At 46.2% G+C, this 19,884-nt stretch overlaps 1 long non-coding RNA gene across 1 annotated transcript in view; it reads left to right on the top strand.

Moving 5' to 3' along the window:
- The first annotated feature begins 19,044 nt into the window (after window positions 1–19,044).
- LOC132378097 (uncharacterized) overlaps window positions 19,045–19,884 on the top strand; it is an 11,704-nt gene continuing 10,864 nt past the window's right edge. Inside the window, exon 1 of the long non-coding RNA XR_009506882.1 lies at window positions 19,045–19,170. This is a non-coding gene — a long non-coding RNA (uncharacterized LOC132378097). The remainder of the gene's footprint in view (window positions 19,171–19,884) is intronic.

Below are 19,884 nucleotides of genomic sequence, written 5' to 3'. Positions count from 1 at the left end.
TAATATTTGAGTCATCTTGCATATATATTGTTTGACTAAGAACCCCTGTTCATTTAAATAATTATAGGTTATATGTAAAAATAAGTTAATTGCCTATGTCATCACCGTACCATGTGATGCGTGTGCACCTCACTTAAAGTGAACTCGAACTAGGACTGTATTCCTGGACTCCCATCCTCATTTGAATTGATTTAATCTTTCGAGGTCGCAAAACATGACAAGCTCCTCCATCATTTTGTGTGCGTTGCAAAGGGAAAATCAGTCACGGTCTCTCATACTCAGACATCACATGTATATCGAAACGTGCAGCGACCCGTTAACAGTCAGCACACCCAGCGATGCGCTGGGGGCAGCCTGCAAGTATCACCACACATTCTGGCTCCAGCATAGTAGCCCTACACCAGAGGCAACTAAAACTCTAGTGGTAACAATGAACCTATAAAATAGCCAGATTCAAGTGGCCTGACACCTGCTATAGAAAACTAAAAAGCTGACAGAAAAAATACAGAAGCATCTGAACCGTAACTGCTGGAAAATTCGCTGAACGTGTATATGGGTAATTGTATAAAAATACAAGCAAGCCTAGGAAACTGCAATTAAATACAAGAAAAAAATTAGCACTTCTGCATCTTAATCCACATTAGTAAGCAGTAGGAAGGGTTGCTGGCGATTAATAGAGTATTCAGATGCCCAGATGGGAGGTAGTTATTCCACCCCACTCGAGCCTTTTCTGTTGGGGTTGGACCATGTTGGAATTGGTAAATCAGATTTATTTATCACATGTACATGGAAACATACAGTGACGCGTGTCATTTGCATTAACAACCAGCACAACCTGAGGATGTGCTGGGGGCAGCCCGCAAGAGTCACCACACATCCTGTCGTTATCTGTGAGGAGTTTGCATGCGTTTTCCTCCGGGTGCTCCGGTTTCATTCCAAGGTCCAGAGACGTACCAGTTGGTAGGTTAGTTGGTCAACTGTAAACTGTCCTGTCATCAGGCTAGGATTAAATTGGGGAATTGCTGGGCAGCAAGACTTAAAGGGCCAGAAGAGCCTATTCCGTATTATACCTCAGTAAGTAGATAAACAAATGAAATACTCTGGTTTCCTCAGTTGTGGTAAGTCAATCTCTGGCCCTGCCAAACGTGTGAGATTGAGGCGCGATCTCACCCCAAAACCACAGTTTGTGTGGAAGCTGTGTCCTTTGCTGCCCTGTTACTAATTAATGCCACAAAATAACAGACAGTACACTGCATACGATTAAAGGAATTATATTTATGAACCTTAAATGAAGGGTTGGTAAAGAGTAACAAAAAGATAAGGGCCCATTCTAATTAAACAGTCAAATGTGCACAAGTTGGATCTCACCTTGAACTTCTCTGTCACTCGATCCTCACGCTAGGCCCTTGGTCAACGTGAAAGCCCACACCACCTTCTGAACGTCGCTCGCAATCCATCTCGAACAAACGGGTCTCCCACCTATCGTATGCTGCGTCCTGTTCTCCCCTGAGATACAACAAAAAACCCTTGTGTGCCATCTAGACAGATCATTCCTTAGGGTTGCAGGAAAAGTGCCATGTAGGTGGGCAGGGACCATGACAACGTCAACTCATACAGTGCGGTAGAAGCTGTCCCTGAGCCTGGTGATTCGTGCTCCTCGACTTTTGTGTCCCCTGCCCGATGGGAGAGGGGTGGGGGCTGGGGGAAGAGAGGCGCACCGGGGTGGCAGAAGTCCTTGTTTATACTGACTGTTTTCCCGAGGCAGCAGCAGTCATCAGACGAGAGACCAGTTTGCGACACGTTAGCTTTTCCTTGTGGTGTTGGGCAGAGCGTAGTCAGTGTTTTAGACCCCCCCCCCCCATTTACAGGTGCGTATCGTGTGTGTGAGTGTGAGTGTCTGTGTCTGTGTGTGTGAGAGAGAGAGAGTGTGTGTGTGAGACAGAGAGTGTGTGTGTGTGTGAGAGAGAGAGAGAGAGAGAGAGAGAGTGTGTGTGTGTGTGTCCAAGTTCTGTTTACTTCCCACACACACTAGATATGTGCACAGACACACTAGAAACACATGCAAATACACATACATACACACACACACACACACACACACACACACACACACACACTTACACACACACACACACACACACTCACACACAAATGTTATTCTAGAGGAAGCAAGCTACGGACATGCACACCTACTTTGTTTGAAAGTGCTTTCAGTGACTGAAACACAAGGAAGGAGTGGTCGGATCTGGACACAAAGCCACCTGATTCTCTAGGTGTGAAATGACTGAAATATACAGTCTATTTATGGATGATGTGCAAAGAAGTCTTGAAGGATGTTGTGACCGTGTTGATGATGATCACACCACACCCCTTCCCTGCCCCCACCCTTGCTGCTGAGCCAGTCAGGAGCACACATCCCTGTTTTAATGGTGGTTTCTTGTTTGAGGTACATCCTCAACTGTGTAACGTAGTGCTGCTTGAAACGATGCAGCCCCAGTGGGGCCCAGACTGAATCTCAACAGAAGTTGAATCAGTGCCTTGTAACCACCATGTCTTGGCCTACATTCCTTAAATGGAGAAATCTCCCGCAGAATTGGGCTGTATCCGGACTGATCAGCTGTGAATCTAGTACTGTGGTTTAAGCTTGTGGTCCTTAAAAGCGCTCTGAAAGCATCTCGTAAATAGGATTGAGGAGGTGGGGGTGAGCATCTGTAATTGATGGAAATTCTTACCTTCAGCCACTTGACTGGCTTTGGCTGGTTATCCAAGTGGCTCCCAGGAAAAAGAAAGTTATCTGAGGCTGGAGTCCATGGGGAAGCTGGGATCAATCCCATAACCCAGTACCCTGCTGCGGCCATGAAAGCATCACGAGAGCATCTCTACTTCCTCAGGAGGCTAAAGAAATTAGGAATGTCCCCTTTGACCCCCTAGCTGGTTGGTGGTGTAGTGGCATCAACGCTGGACTTCAGAGAGAAGGCTCCCAAGTTCAAATCCAGCCGGCTCCATGCATACTTTCCATCCATGCTGGGTTGAGCATCGAGCTAGCAACTTGGCCTCGTAGAAACAAGAAAGCCTGCTAAACAAAAACGCCATCACGACAGCGTCCCAATGACTCCACTCAGAGTTAAGGGCTTACTTCTTCTTTTAACCCTCACCAATCTTTCTTGCTGCAGCGTAGAAAGCACCCGGTTTGGGATGGCAACAGCTCTGCACATCTGCGGGGAGCTGCTGAGAGTCATGAACTTATAAACACAGCTCAGATCGTCATGGAAACCAGCCTCTGCTTACATATTCTCCTGCAGCCAACATAATCAAAGATCCCACTCCTCCTGGACATGCTCTCTTCTCCCCTCTCTCAAGTTAGGGTTCGGGTTTAATTCCACAATCGCAAGAGATTCTGCCGTTGCTGGGAGTCTTGAGCAACACACACAAAATGCCAGAGGTTTTGATCGACTTAAGAGCCGAGCTGAATTGGAAAGGTCGGGGACTGGCTTAGTTGAGGCGATGGAGCCTCAACCCGAGGGCAAGGAATGACCTGAGGTTTGGACGCTTTAAGCAGCAGGTTAGGTTGGAATGGTCGCTGTGTTGGGGTGGGAGCGGGAGGCGGGCCGGTTCGGCTCACTGTCCCACAGGGTTTGCCCAACAGTGCAGGATTGAGGCCTTCTAAATCAGCTGCAGTGATGCCTGGCATTGTGAACTTTGGTTCGGAATGCTGTTCGCTTGCTGCAGTGTTTGCATTATTTATTTCTCTCTCTCTCTCTCTCTCTCTCTCTCCCTGGACACTGGGTGTTTGACGGTCCTCTTCCGTTTTTAATGGGTCTGTTGGGTTTTTTTGTTTCACGGCTGCTCTAAGGAGACAAATCTCAAAGTTGTATAAAGTATACATACTTTGATAATAAATGTACTTTGAACTTTGATCTTTGAACTCAGTAGGTCAGGCAGCATCGCTAAAGGGGAATGAAGAGTCAATGGTTTGGGCTGAGGCCCTGATGAAAGGCTATAGCGTGTGTGTTAAACCCTGCATAAGTTCAAAATAAGCTTGCTCTCCCATCACAAACCACTACCCCTCCAGTCCACTGCCCCTTCCTTTAAGTCACCCATGGGCAAGATGCAGCACCAGCTTAGCCCCGCTCCCCCCGATCAGGGTCACGTGAACCCATGGGAGCAGGTGGTGGATGGTCGTAAGAGCAGCCGGTGCAGATCACAAGTCCTGGTTATGCGACCACTGACACCAGGCAGACAATCTCTGGAGAGTAGTGATAACGGTTGGGGTCACCCATCTTGTAAAGTCATTGCCTAGAAAGCAGCAATGGCAAACCCCTTCAGTAGAGAAATTTGCCAAGAACAATCATGGTCACGGAAAGACCATGATCACCCACATCATACGACAATGATCATCATACAATGAACGAACGGACTGAAGAGGAAAATCTACCTCCATGGCTTAGACAGAGGAGGAGGAGGAGGAGGAGAGAGAAAATGAGGAAGGAGTGAAATCCAGTGCTTGGAAAAACAAAGTTAAGATGAGATTTGCACGAAGTGGGCACCATGCCGTGCTGCTTCTCTTTCAGGCACAATGTGAAACTGCTGTAGACTCTGTCAGTGCGTTGCCCCCGGCTGTTAATGACTTTCTAACACATCCTTTTTTTAGGGTGTTCTCTGTGAGGTAACTGATTCTTAACGAGTGAGTGCTGTTACCGGGAGAACAGATCAGAGTCTGGAAAAGACGCTCAGAGCTGGTTCGATTGGGGTATCTCTGTGATGCGTGAGAACAGAAAAGCAATTTACCAATTTAATGACTTTCTCAGATGAAAGATTAGCTCTATTTGTCACGTGTGCATTGAAATGCAGTGAAATGCATCATTTTGCATCTATGGCCAACACAGTCCGAAGACATACTGAGTTCGGATGCAAGTGTCATCGTGTTTCTGGCACCAACGTAGCATCCCCACAATTTACTAACCCTAACCCGTACATCTTTGGAAACTGGGAGGAAACTGGAGCACCTAAAAGAAACCCAAGTGGTCATGAGGAGAATGTACAAACTTCTTACAGACAGCGGCGGGAATCGAACCCCGATCGGCAATCTCTGACACTGTAGTAGTTGTCTATTTGTGGGTCCTCAGGTGTGATCTTTGCATGAGGACCCATCGGGATGTTAGGGTGGATTCCCTTAATGGTGAATGCCTGTGCATGACTTTGTTTCATGTGGGGAGGCTGATACACGGGCAGCCACCACTCGGTCCTTGACAGATTGGGGTCAGGGCCCAGTGGCGTGGAATGCAAGAAGGTTGGAGACCCTTCACTGCTGCAGCCTTCCTCCATCTTCACTGCCGTTGAGATGTGTAATCTACTTCCGCCAGCTCTACTTTCGAGATGGATGGAATGCTCTTTGTCTAGAACCTCCCCTTTGACCTTACCACCTTACCAGGAGCTAAGCTCCAGACAACATCACCCTTGGGATCTCAGACCTCACAAAGCTCTCAACCGTGATAAGGCGCTGAGTCTTTGCGCTCTAAAGCGATTGCGCTAACCACTACGCTGCCATGCCACCAAATAGGTTCAAAGGGACATTGAACTCTTGAAAAAGAATCTCTACCACCAGCAGTCAGAAATTTAGGAGCAGGATGTCAGAAGGTGTCCTGCTGTCTTTCAGGAAATACTATTATTGATATTGGTTTAATATTATCATATGTACCAAGTGAAAAGGTTGTCTTGCCTACTGTTCATACAGATTAGATCATTGTATAGTGCACAGAGGTAGCAAAGCAAATTACTTCATAGCTCCAGAGTCCTCGGTTCGATCCGGACCTCCTGCGTATCTGCGTGGAGTTTGCACATTCTCCCCATGGCCATGTGAGTTTCCCCCAGGTGCTCCACTTCTCTCCCATAGCCCAAAATTGTAGGTTAATTTACCACTGTGAGCTGCCCTTCGTGTGTGGTTGATTGGTAGAATTTAGAGACATTGTGGGGACCGTCGGAGGGATAAGATGGGTTGAGTGTAGGATGTGGGACATACAGTTCAACAATTCAAACATCAAGATAAAATTATTGTCAAAGTACATATATGTCACCACAGACAACCCTGAGATTCATTTTCTTGTGGGCAGGCTCAATAAATCTATAGAATAATAACAATAGAATCAATGAAAGACTGCAGCAACTTGGGTGTTCCATCAAAGTACAGATGACAGCAAACTGTGCAAATACAAAAAATAATAAATAAGCATACAAACAAACAAATAAATAAACAGATAAATGGATTGGTAGATAGATAAATAAATAAATAAATGTCAAAAACATGAGATGAAGAGTCCATTGGTTGTGGGAACATTTCAATGATGGGGTGAGTGAAGTTATCCCCTCTGGTTCAAGAGCCTGATGGTTGAGGGGTAACGGTTCCTGAAGCTGGTGGTATGAGTTCTGAGGCTTCCATACCGTTTGTCTGATGGCAGCAGAGAAAAGAGAGCATGTCATGGGTGGCGTGGGCTTTCTGGCGACAGTGCCTTGTGTAGATGTGCTCAGTGGTGGGGAGGGCTTTACCTGTGATGGAGTGGGTCATATGCACTACTCTTTGTAGGATTTTCCATTCAAGGTCATTGGTGTTTCCATACCAGGCTGTGATGCAGGCAGTCAATGTACTCTCCACTACACATCTGTAAAAGTTTGTCAAAGTTTTGGATGTCATACCAAATCTCCACAAACTCCTAAGGAAGTAAAGGTGCTGCCCTGCCTTCTTTGTATAGAAATAATAGGATGCTTGATGGTAAGTGATGACTTGTGAGCCAATCATCCTGTTTCTATACATTGAGACTTTATGAGACGAAGGTCTAACAAACAGCAAGCCAGAATCAGGCTTATTATCGTTGACATACATCATAAAATCCATTGTTCTGCAGCAGCAGTTTACTGCAATACATAAATATACACTAAATTACAATAATAAATATACATAGCACAAGAAAGTGAGCGAAGTAGTGAGGTATTGTTCATGGGTTGATGGATCATTTAGAAATTCAATGGCAGAGGGGAAGAAGAATGAGGGGTGACCTCATTGAAACCTATCGAATGGTGAAAGGCCTCATTTGAGTGGATGTGGAGAGGATGTTTCCTATGGTGGGAGAGTCTAAGGCAGTCTCAGAGAAGAGGGATGTCCCTTTGGAATGGAGATGAGGAGGAATTTCTTTAGCCAGAATGGTGAATTTGTTGCCACAAGCGGCTGTGGAGGCCAAACCGTTGAGTATATTTAAGGCATAGGCTCACTGATTCTTGATTAGTCAGGGCATGAAGAGATACGGGGAGAAGACTGGAGATCGGGGCTGAGAGGGAAATGGATCAGCCATGATGAAGTGGCAAGGCTGACTCGATGGGGTAAATGATCTAATTTCTGCTCACAAATTTCTACGTCACCATCTGGTATGGGGGTGGCTTCTGCATAGGATTGAAAGAAGCTGCAGAATGTTGTGAACTTGGTCAGCTCCATCATGGGCACTAACCTCCATAACATCCAGGAAATCTTCATGGAATGAAGCCTCAAAAAGGCAGCATCCATCATTAAGGACCCCCATCACCCAGGACATGCCCTCTTCACATTGTTACCAGCAGGGAGGAGGTACAGGAGCCTACAGGCACACACTCAGCGATTCAGGAATGGCTTCTTCCTCTCTGTCATCCAACCAATTTCTAAATGGACATCGAACACATGAACACTACCTCACTGCTTTTTCTTGCCGTACTTATTTGATTTAACTATTTTATATACAAATACTAACTGTAATTCACAGTTTTCACTCTATTATCATGTAATGTATTGTACTACTGACACAAAGTCAACAAATTTCATGACATGTGCTGGTGATATTAAACCTGATTCTGATATCTTATGATCTTATAAGGATCAGCTTAAGGTCCTTTGGGTCATGGTGTTTCTGGAGACTATCCATGATTCCATCCACCGATACGACTTAACGCCATAAGGAGTGGGGAAGGGAATGTGGATGGTTGATGTCTGGTATCCGGGAAATAAAATTGCAATAATGGAATTAGCAGAAAATGAAGGATGCTCTGTGGAATGGGATTAAAGATTTATTCATGAAAAGCATTTCAAAATTCTCTCTGGAACCTGTTCTCTCATTTTTCATTATGATATTCCGTACTTGTAATTTTAGAAATTCATTAAATTTCATAATCGAAAATGTTCTGGGCTTCACATCATGGCATTACAGTTAGGTTGGAATCTGGCACTTAATTTGCCAAACGCAGTGCGTGACATTGCATACTCTGACATTCTGGTTCAAGGGTTCAAGACCCAAGAAGATGGTGCCAGCAAACAATGCGATCAAGGGCAACATCCTTCAGGCGGTTCGCAAAACTACTTTTTTCGCTTCACTTACTTCCGCTTTCTCTTTTAAATGTGGTTCTGCTATCGTTGGAGCCTGTGACCTACATTTTGATGGTGTGTTTTCGGGCTGATTGAGTGATCTGGCATTTTGCTGTCTCCAAGGGAGCTCGGTGAGGTTTCGAGCAAATTGTGTGATCAGGAGGCCACGGTGCCTGCAAGCCCACGATTGACTCCACTTCCCGCTGATCTCGCTGATTGAAGCATCGAGGAAGATTGAAATCAATGAGGTCGAGATCAGAGGGTGAATCTTTGTTCAACACCGTCTACCTGTGTGTGACTGGCCTCTTACTCCCTCTTGCCCACTACTCCCGGAGGAGGATGCCTGCCGATGAAGGGTCTCTCTCTCTCTCTCTCCCTCGGCTGATGCCACTGGAGGATGATGCTGGAGTCCTGGGTCTTGGGCAAGGTTTAATTGATCAGGTTTGTGGATTAGAGCTCACACCCTTTTGTGTTTCAGTGCTCCTATTTTGTTCAATTTTGAATGGGGCAGACTGACTCAGTGGCCTGCAGTCAACGAACGACACACGCTAGATTGAATTGAATTGAATATGCCTGGACTCGTCCGATGACTTTGTGGTTCAGTGTTTGATATTCTATGTTTCTTGCTTGGTTTTTTCCTCTGCCATTTGCATGATTTGTTCTTTATTGCACTTTGAGTGCTTGATGTTTTCTTTGAATGGGTTCCTTGGTTTTTCTTTGTTTCGTGTCTGTGGGAAGAGGAATCTCAGGATTGTACACTGCATACGTAGTTTGTACTTTGAATCTTGGATCTTTGAAAGGGTTTTGTATGCATGAATGAGGTGGTACAGTGGCATTGGGGGTAGAGTCACTGCCTGACGGGTGCGATCACTCAGGTTCAAAGCTGACCCCTGGGTGCCACTCATCTGGAGACTGCACATTCACCCCTGAAACTGTGGGCTTCTGCAAAGTGTTCTGAGTTCTTACGTCCTGCTTAGTTAATCAGTATAAGTTGCCCAGGTGAGGGGTAAATGGAAGTGGGGGAAATGTGGGCGAGAATACAGGTGCTACTCCAGTCCAAAGGCAAGATGATTAGTAGGTTAATTGGTCATTATAAATTGTCCTGTAATTAGACTAGGATTGTGTAGGTGGGTTACTGCATGGTGCCGATTGTTGGTCCAGAAGGGCCTGTTCTGCTCTCTAAGTAATAAAACAGGATCGATGTTATAGTGTGCTTGATGGCCAGTATGGACTCGATGGGCCACAAGTCCAGTTTCTATAACTCACTGAGTTCTACTCGTCAAAGCGGTGATCAGTTGAAGATGTCCTCAACGGTGGGAGAAGATTGTGCTCGTGATGGAGCTGGCTGAATCACCTTCGGCCGTCTCTTGCGGTTCTGTGCTCTGGAGCCTCCACACCAGATGACAATGCAACCAAGCTGGAACACCGTCCACCTTACATCTGTAGAAGTTTGCAAGTTTTTAGTGACATATGGAATCTCCTCAATTTCCTTATGAAGTAGAGCCAGTGGGAAAGTCTTTGAGTCGTAGAACACTACAAGCACAGAAGCAAGCCCTTTGGCCCATCTAGTCCATGCTAAGCTATTATTCTTCCTCATCTCATCGACCCACAACTTAGACCATAGCCCACCATATCCCTCCCATCCATGTACTTACTTAAATTTCTCATAAAGGTTTAAATTGACCCTGTATCCACCATTTCCACTGGCAACTTGTTCCACATTCTCACCACCCTCTGAGTTCCCCTTAGATATTTCACGTTTCACCAGTTTTCGTCTTACTCGACCTCAGTGAAAAACTCCTGCTTTCATTTACCCTGTCTATACCCTTCATAATTTTGTATACCTCTACAAAATCTACCCTCATTTTCTTACTGTTAAGGGAATAAGGTCCTAACCTATTCAACCTTTCCCTATAACTCAGGTCCTCAAATCCTTCTTGGTAAATTTTCTCTGCACTCTTTCAATCTTTCCTGTAGGTAGGTGACCAGAACTCCACACAATACTCCAAATTTGGCCTCAGCAATACGTTACACAACTTCAACATAACTTCCCATCTCAATATTCTGATCTATGACAGCCACTGTGCCAAAAATTCTCTTTATGACCCCATCTACCTGTGATGGCACATTCAAAGAATTATGGATCTGTATTCCCAGATCCCTCTGTTCTACCACACTCTTCATGTCCTCTTTGAGATTGCCCCCCCCCCACCAGCTTGAAATATTCTTCCACTCTTTTCTAGCTTTTTCTCTTTCTATTTTAGATTGAGAGTTTCCCCACAATCCCCACCAATACCCACAATTTCCCAAGAATTTGGGTCATCTTACAGTTGTAACCTTTCTATAACTTGTTTATTTTCATTGAGAAACTCAACACCAACCACAATGCAATTGATCTAACCTCACACAGGAAGAACATATTGTAATAGAATCTATACTTGCTCTCACAGACTGGGAGATGTAATTCATTGGCTGTGAACTATTTTAACACATCCTGAGGCACACAGGAGATGGCATTTAAAGGCAAGTGCTTTCTGTTTTCATCGCCTCAAGGCAGCCATGTCTCTTAGTGAGGAGAAGTTGTGGGGGTGGGTGGGGGAAGAGGGAATAGCAAGGGTCATCCACAAACAGGCACTCTATTCCAAGTTCAGTTACGGGGAGACATTACTGGGTACGATTCAAGGATGCATACAACGCAGAACTGGAATACTTATATTGACTTCCAGGAATCTGTGGCTCCTGATCACTCAAGTGGAGAAGGAATATACAGGATAGTATTGAGAACATGAAAGAGATGGATTGGCTGGTTGAGTGGTTTCATAACAAACTCGCACTCAACGTCAGCAAGATGAATTAATTAGTTGTGAACTTCATTTAGTTTCTGCCTGTTACATTGTTGGGATTTAGGGCAGCAATGCTTGTGGTTTCTGCAACATTTTTTTTTACCATCAGGGTTGCTAGCCCTGAGATGAACCCCCAAAGCCTGAGGACTCTTAGTCTGGCCTCTACCCTTTGACCTGTTTGGCATGAGTGACCCTACCAAGAGTCAAAGCAGAAGAACCTGGCACCAGCCAACATAGCTCTCGGGACCATTGAGGCATGCAAACCTCCAAACACTATGGCAAGGTTGTGGACCTCTTGGAGGTCCCCAGCACAATGTAGAACTTCAGGAGGGGAAAAATGGGAGAACATATACCAGCTCTCATTGAGGGGTCAGTGGTGGAAAGGGGGAAAAGCTTCAAGTTCCTGGGCATCAACATCTCAGACATTCTGAGCCAGGCCCATTACATTGATGCAGTCAGTGGCTGTACTTCATTATGAGTGTGAGGAGATTCAATGAGTTGGCCAGAAAGAACTACGGTCTACAAATCAGTGAATTTGAATGAATCAAGGACAAAGGAAGCAGACGGACCAACTGCCTTTGTTCTTGCCATGAGGAAGAAGATGGAGGCTGCCATTTTATGAGGAGACTCAGTGTTCTCCATTTTGAGAGATGAAGTTGCTTGGCTTGATCAGTGTTTTAAAGTAGACACAATGACGCCCCAGGTAATCTGTTGGACCAGATATCATTTCTAAAATAAGAAGGTATTTGTGTGGTTTTCTTTGGCTGGGTGTAACATGCAGATTGTGTCTGTTGGGGTCTGTCTCTGTTCTGTGTGATTCAAACTGGTTGCTGATAGAGAACAAACAGTCATATATTACTGATTGTCACTAGTTGAGAAGAGGATAATAAATGGATGCTGGCCAGGAGCTTAGCCAATAAAAAGTTGTTATAAGTCAGGCTCATGACCTGCAGCCAATGACACTGGAATGCAATAATTGAATTGGTAAGAAATGAGTATAAAAGCAGAGGTTTTCACATACAAGACAGCGATGACTCTGTAGGAGATTCACCATCGTGGATGTGAGGTGCCCCACAGATGAGAAGGTTCAAAACCGAACAACAAGGAATATGTGGCCAGCAGCAGAAACTCCTTTTGTACTGTTATTATATTTCCTATTCTTTGACTCTTCATGGAGGGTCAGGAAAACTTAGTGGGTGTACACGCAGATATTCTGTTCTATAAGTTTACATGTTCTGCTGTGAGACGATAAAGGTACTTGTCAGTAATTACAGGTTCTCTCTGTGCCTCCCTGAGCATTATTACGAGGGCTGATACTCATAACAGGCGTGTCACCAAAGAGTAGAGCAACTTTCTACTGATGTATCATGGCAAGTATTCTGACTGGACGTATCATTGCCATGTATGAAGGCACCAATGTGCATTATCTCAAGAGGCTGGACAGCGTCATAGACTCAGCCAGCTCCATCATGAGTACAACCCTTCCCTCCATGAAGAAAATTTTCAAAAGCTGGTGTTTCAAGAAGGCAGCGTCAACCATCAAGGTCCCTCACCGCCCTCTTCTCACTACTACCATCGGGACAGAGGTAGAGAAGCCTGAAGATACACATTTAACATTTTAGGAAGTGTCATAGATGGGGGCGTGGGGAGTGGACCCAAAAGCAAGACACAGACGCTGAACTACCAGGAACAGGACTAAGCATGAGAAGGAAGCAAGGAAAATGGGGAAGAAAAGACGCTGGACATGACACAGGCCCTGGATGAGACAAGGATTCTGGGCCTGGGCTAGGACTTGACTAGGATAGTGGAACCAGGACATGGAACTGTGAACTAGGAGCCTGGACTTGGACTCCAAGCCAGGGACTGGACAAGGACCCGGAACCTGGGTCTTGACTTGGGCTCGGACTCCAGAACCAGGCAAGGACAAGACAAGGCTACAGGACGAGGAAAGGCAACAGGACTGGACGTGAGACTCCTGAACAGGACAAGGGAACCAAAGCACAGGACGAGAGAATCCCAGCATCAGGCTGAGCAAGGTACTCCTGGGCCGGGCGAGGCACATGGACAAGACGAGAACACAAAGCTGTGGCTTGGACTGGACGAGACCCCGAAGCCTTGACTTGGTCGAGGATGAGACGGGAACATGGAACACAGAGCCGGGACCCCTCCTTGAGTTCAGGACCTAGGGCCGGGACTCATTACACGGAACACAGAGCCGGGACCCCTCCTTGGGTACAGGACGTAGAGCCGGGACTCATTACACAGAACACAGAGCCGGGACCCCTCCTTGGGTACAGGACTTAGGGCTGGGACTCATTACACAGAACACAGAGCCGGGACCCCTCCTTGGGTACAGGACTTAGGGCTGGGACTCATTACACAGAACACAGAGCCAGGACCCCTCCTTGGGTACAGGACTTAGGGCTGGGACTCATTACACAGAACACAGAGCCGGGACCCCTCCTTGGGTACAGGACGTAGGACCAGGACTCATATACAGAATGCAGAATATGACGAGCGGGTTCCCAACACAAGGTAGCGGCAGATGGCTGGACCTACCTAGCGAAGGCGTGGACACAGAGATAGTTCAAAACAATGAAAGACAGTTTCTTATCTTGCTCTGGTGGTTGAACTTCTCCAGGCGAGGTGAGGCAAGGCTCGAGGCGAGGTGAGGCAAGGCTCGAGGCAAGGCGAGGCAAGGCTCAAGGCGAGGCGAGGCAAGGCTCAAGGCGAGGTGAGGCAAGGCTCGAGGCGAGGTGAGGCAAGGCTCAAGGTGAGGCGAGGCAAGGCTCGAGGCGAGGTGAGGCGAGGCGAGGCAAGGCTCCAAGAGGAAGGTGAAGGGAAGGGATACAGACGGGGGTTTGGACAGGAACAATCCAGCAGCCAGAGGCTGATTCCTGAAGCTATTTATGAAGCCAGCCCAAACGAGAATCAGCTGCCTCAACAGAAACTGGGGAAAACTGGAAAACCTGGAATAAGGATCATGGATCGGACTGTGAACCGGAATGCAGATTTCACGGACCAGACCATGACAGGAAGAGCTTCTTCCCCTCTAGCATTAGATTTCTGAAAGGTCCCATGAACATTACCTCACTATTCTTCTTCTGCACTATTTATTTACTTTGTGCAACTTATTGTAACTTTTCCTGCTGCTGCAAAGCAACAAATTTCACGACACATGCCAGTTATAGTAAACCTGATTCTGGTCCTGATTCAGAAGCTTTGTACCAGGAGCACAGACACCCTAATGAGAAGCAGAAGGGGAGAATCACCTCACAACCTGCCACACAGCTCCTGCTTCATCTTCAAAAGAGCCTACCCACCATCTGGACTGAGAGGTTGAGGGGAAATATCCAGTACAAAGAGTTGAGAAGAAGGGGACGACCAAGACTGACAGGTGATCAAATATTGAAAGGCCGAGATAGGTTGGACAAGGGGAGAATGTTCCCTGAAGTGGGTGAGTCTGGAACCAAAGGACACAGCTTCAGAACTGAATTGGGGGGAGATGAAATTTCTTTAGTGAATCTGTGAAATTCATTGCCACAAAGAGCAGCTGTGGCACATTTAAAGTGGAGGTTGATAGGTTCTTGATTAGGATTATGGGGAGAAGGCAAGAGAATGGTTGAGGAGTATAGTACATCGGTCACGATTGACTGGGCCAAACGGTTAATTCTGCTCTCAGGGTGACAGGTGGATCGAGGAGAGGAGTAATGATGGACAGATAGAGGAGGGAAGAGAGACAGAGGCTGCGAGCCGAGAGGTGGAGGCAACAAAGGGCTGCAGATGATGGAATATATTAGGGAAGGAAGGTGGAGTATTGAACCATATCAGGGAGGTAAGGAGGGCAGATAAGATCGGGGAGGGTGAGTGTCAGTGGGAGGGGTGTGCTGCTAATGGATAGATGATGGGAGAGGAGAAAAAAAGCGGGTGGTGGGTGTAGGAGGAATTGGTTGGATCGGGCGGAGAGAGACCGAGTACAGGATTGCTGTTGTGCTTACCTGGGATATAAACTGAGAGAGGCCTAATAGCCTCGTGTGCAGGTGACGGGCAGATGGAGTGGGTTATGGAGCAAGAGAAGGGGGATGAGGAGCTGGGGTGGGTGGAGGAGGAACTGAGTGAATCAGGAGGAGAGTGGAAAAGGACAGAGAGGGAGCAGGGTACCCTGGATGGTGACAGATGGAATGAGGTCTTTTCTCGAACGTTACGGAGAACTTAGAACTTCCCCAGAAAATAGTGAATATGTGCAATTCTTTGCCCAAGGAAGCAGAGGAGGCTACCTCCTTAAATATATTTGAGATATATTTACAGATTTTTACACAGGGGAATTGAGGATTATGGGGGAAGGCAGATAGATCAGGTGGAGCAGGCGCGACAGGTTAGGTGACCTGCCTGCTGAACAGGTCCAAAAGTAAAAAGAAATTCACGACCACAGTTGATGGATGTTGCTGGAGGAAAATGGAAGATTTTATAGACGTATATAGAATTATAAGTGAATAGGTAAGGTGAATGCAAGCAGGCTTTTTCCACTGAGGTTTGGTGCCGCAGAACTAGAAGTCCTTCTTTAGCCCGTTACCTTTTCTACCTATCATCTCCCAGCTTCTCACTTCACCACTTCCTTTCCCCACCCATTTAATGTACATTCCCCCTCACTTGGTCTCACCTATCACCTTCTTCCCTCCCCTCCCACCCCACTACTCATTCTGGCATCTTCCCCCATCCTCTTCAGTCCTGATGAAGGGCCTGGTCCTAAAGCACCAAAGCTTTTCTCTTTCAAAGGGAAGGAACTTTACACCTTTCCTTGGATACTGCTCGACCTGCTGAGTCCCTCTTGCATTTTGTGCGTGTTACTCTAGAACTAGGGGCCGTAGGTCAAAGGTGAAGGGTGAAATATTTAAGGGGAACCTGAGGGGAAACTTCTACGCTCAGAAGGTGGTGAGAGTGCGGAATATGTTGCCTTCAGAAATGGTGGATATGGGTTTGATTGCAACAATTAAGAGAAGTTTGTATAGGTACATGAATGGGAGGGGTTTGGCCAAGGATTGGACTAGACAGATTACAGATTGGCATGGACTGGAAGGGTGTGCCACGGTGCTCTATGACTCTATGAGATAAAGACGCCTTGATTCAAAGGTGTAACGCTTCCTCCTGCTCCTAACACCAGCAGGGTTATTAGGCAAGTGGAGCCTGTCACAGCCAGACTCAGCCTTACTTGCGAGAAAATAAAACTCAAGGTCCAAGCCTGCTGCTGAGGATTACTGAAGTGATTGAAAATGAAAGTGATTTGCTAATGTTTTGAAGCAGAATACAGCAGGCTATTCATACAATTAATCAAAGATTTCAGAGCCTTTAAGAAAGTTAACACAAGGACACAGCGCCACAGTGACCTCATCGGTCTGGAGACCCAGGCTGGATGGTGTCTATAAGGAGATTGCATGCTCTTCCAATCTGGTTTCCTCCCACATCTACAAGAAGCGCTGACGTAGGGAAGCAGCATCTATCATCAGGGACCCCCACCACCCAGGGCACGCTGTCTTCTCACTACTGCCTTCAGGAAGGAGGTACAGGAGCCTCAGGACTCACATCACTGGGTTCAGAAGCAGTTATAACACTTCAACCATTAGGTTCTTGAACCAAAGAGGAAAACCCAACACTGAACAGTTCCCACAGACTATGGAGTCAGTTTCAAGGACTCCTCATCTCATGTTTTCAATATTTATTTCTTATCCATTTATTATTATTATTTCCTCTTGTATTTGCACATTTGTTGCTAGTCAATCTTAGTAGTTTTTCATTAATTCTATGGTGTTTCTTGGTACTTACTGTGATTATAAATTGATTATAAATTTAAGACCATTAGACCATAAGACATAGGGAGCAGAATTAGGCCATTTGGCCCATTGAGACTGCTCACTGATCCTTTTCTTCCTCTTCCTCCATCCGAGTTCCTGGCCTTGTCCCCATAAGCTTTGATGCCATGTCCAACCAAGAACTATCGGTCTCTGCCTTAAATACACCCAGTGACCTGGCCTCCACAGATGCATGTGGCAACAAATCCCACAAATTGGTTAAAGAAATTTCTCCACATCTCTGTTTCGAAAGGACTCATTTACTTTGAACTTCTTAAACTAATCAAAGATTTCACAGCCCAGACTTCCAGCTTTAAAAGAGTGAATACAAGGACGCAGTGGCATGGCTGATGGATCCCTAATGCTATCCCTAACATCCCTAACGCTCCAGAGACCCAGGCTTAATCCTGACCTCCACTGCTATCTGTGAGGAGTCTGCATGCTCTTCTGCTCTGATTTCCTCTCATATCCAAAACTGCGCAGGTGTGTTCTTGCTACGCCACTGGCGCTTAGCGCGGCAGTGAAGGTCCTCCATGCCGCTGCTGTTCCTTCATCGTGACAGCAGCTTCCCCTCGATTTCCACAAATGGTAGTAGTACAAGTGGAGACTCAGGAATACTGTCACACTCAGATGTAAAAGGAATCTTCATTGCTGTTTCTGTTACAGTGTTGACCAGTCAGGGTTGTAAGCCGAGCTGAACCCCTGAACCTCGTGGACAGGTGGACCACTCTTCATCTGGCTTGACCTGTTTGGCGTGGGTGACCCTACCAAGAGCCAAAGCACAAAGCCCTGACTCCAGCCAGCCTAGCTCTCTGGGTCACTGAGACACGCAGGCCTCCAAACCAAGACAAGGTTGTGGTTCCCTTGGAGGAATAAGCGTACAGGGTGATGGTTTCACTAGCCATTGTGCATTGCCCCCGGTACATGGGTAAGGGGGTAGATTCTTGGGGTGGGGTGGAGTAGATGAAGATGTGGAATGGTGATTGAGAGTTGGTGTGGACTTAATGGACATGAGACAATGTTTCAACGTTGTATGACATGGGGATCAACGCCTCCCCCTGCAAATGGCTCCTCGACTTTATTTCATTCTTCATAAATTAGTGCATATAGCCCAGCACATTCCAGGCAAAGCCCACCCCACACTGATCACATTTACAAAGAGTGCCCGCACAGGAAAGCAGCATCCATCGTGAAAGACCCCCATCACCCAGGTCATGTTCTCTTCTGGCTACTGCCATCAGGCGGAGAGCGGCGGGTATGTGGATGACTTTGCCAGGGATACATTAGAGACTCTGACATAAGCATGTGGGTGATAGGAAAATGGGCTGCTATGTAATGAGTTCTTTGGGCCAGTGGGGCACCAGAGAGCGCTGAGCACTGAGGTTTTTAGATCACTCAATTGGTTAATTGTTGTTTAATGAGAATCTTTAATCGTTTGGAGCTCTTAGTAGTGCCATCTCCTGGTGCCTTCTGCTTAAGCTTGTTAAGTTTATTTTGATAGGCACAGTGTTACTCGTATTATTTAAGTGGATTCCCGACTAACGCTAATCTCAGGGTCCTAGTTTTGAGAATAATTTGTATTGCAATCTGGCTTGGTCAAGCCATCAATGTCCCGTAGGAATTCCTAAGTGTAAGCTATTTTGGTCTCTACGTGGGAGTCTGTCGTTCCTCCCTTCCACACCTGGGTTCAGTCACTTCCCGACGCACACTGTGACAGAGAAGCGTTCGATTGTTCTTGGAGTAGGTTAAAAGGCTGACACAATATTGTGGGCTGAAGGGCCTGTACTGTACTGTTCATTGTTCTATGTGCTATTGAAGGCACTTTGCCAGAAGTGGAAATGAGAGAAAAAAAAGAGAAAGCAGTGAGGATAGCTGAAAGACAACTGCTGGAAGAACTCAGAGGGTTGGGCAGCAGGTGTGGTGTACTGGTGCAGAGAAGCCACTGGAAGTGATTTACAGAGAAATCTGTGTGTCTTTGTTCAGGAAATGCAGCAGATCATCAAGCAGGTGCAGCAAGTATTGAGGAATGGGATTGGAATGTTACCTTCACTGCAAAGAGCAGAAACGATGGAAGATCTCGCTTCATCTGTACGATGCACTGGTGAGGCCTCAGCTCAGTTTCAAGTACAGTTTTGTTTACGGTGAAAGGTGAAATGTTTAAGGTGAACCCGAGGAGGAACTTTTCTCTCAGAAGGTGGTGAGAGTAAGGAACAAGCTACCAGTGGAGGTGGTGGATGTGGGTTTCATTGTAAAACTTAAGGGAAACTTGGTAAAATACAAGGATGGGAGGGACAGAAAAACAGGTCAACACAACTGAATGAGCTTAAAAGGCCTTTTTCTGTGTTGTGATATGCTCTGACTTTATGACTCTATGAGATAAGGATGTTCCAATTCAATGGTGTAACAGCTACTCCTGCTCCTAATCTCCCCTACTTAAATCAAGGAGAGACTTGCCTTCATTAGAAGTTGTTAAAATAATGTTTGCTTTCTTAATTACTGGAATAAAGGAGCTAACAATTCTGGGAAGGGTGAATTTACCTGCAATGGATTAATGTCCTAGAAAAGTACAGCATGGGAACCGGCCCATTGGCCCATCTAGTCCATTCCAAACCATTTAACCTGTCTACTCCCGTTGACTTGCACTAGGACCACGGCCCTCGGTACCACTACCATCCATGTACATATCCAAACTTCGCTTAAAAGCTGAAATTGAGCTCGCATGCATTACACACACTGGCTAGCTCATTTCACACTCCCACCATCTTCAAGAAGTTTTCCCTCATATTCCCCTTCAACATTTCACCTCTCACCCTTA

This window comes from Hypanus sabinus, chromosome 19 (assembly GCF_030144855.1).
Source record: "Hypanus sabinus isolate sHypSab1 chromosome 19, sHypSab1.hap1, whole genome shotgun sequence".
Lineage (NCBI taxonomy): Eukaryota > Metazoa > Chordata > Chondrichthyes > Myliobatiformes > Dasyatidae > Hypanus > Hypanus sabinus.
The sequence above is the reverse complement of the archived record's forward strand: the minus strand, read 5'-3'. Positions and strand labels throughout refer to the sequence as shown.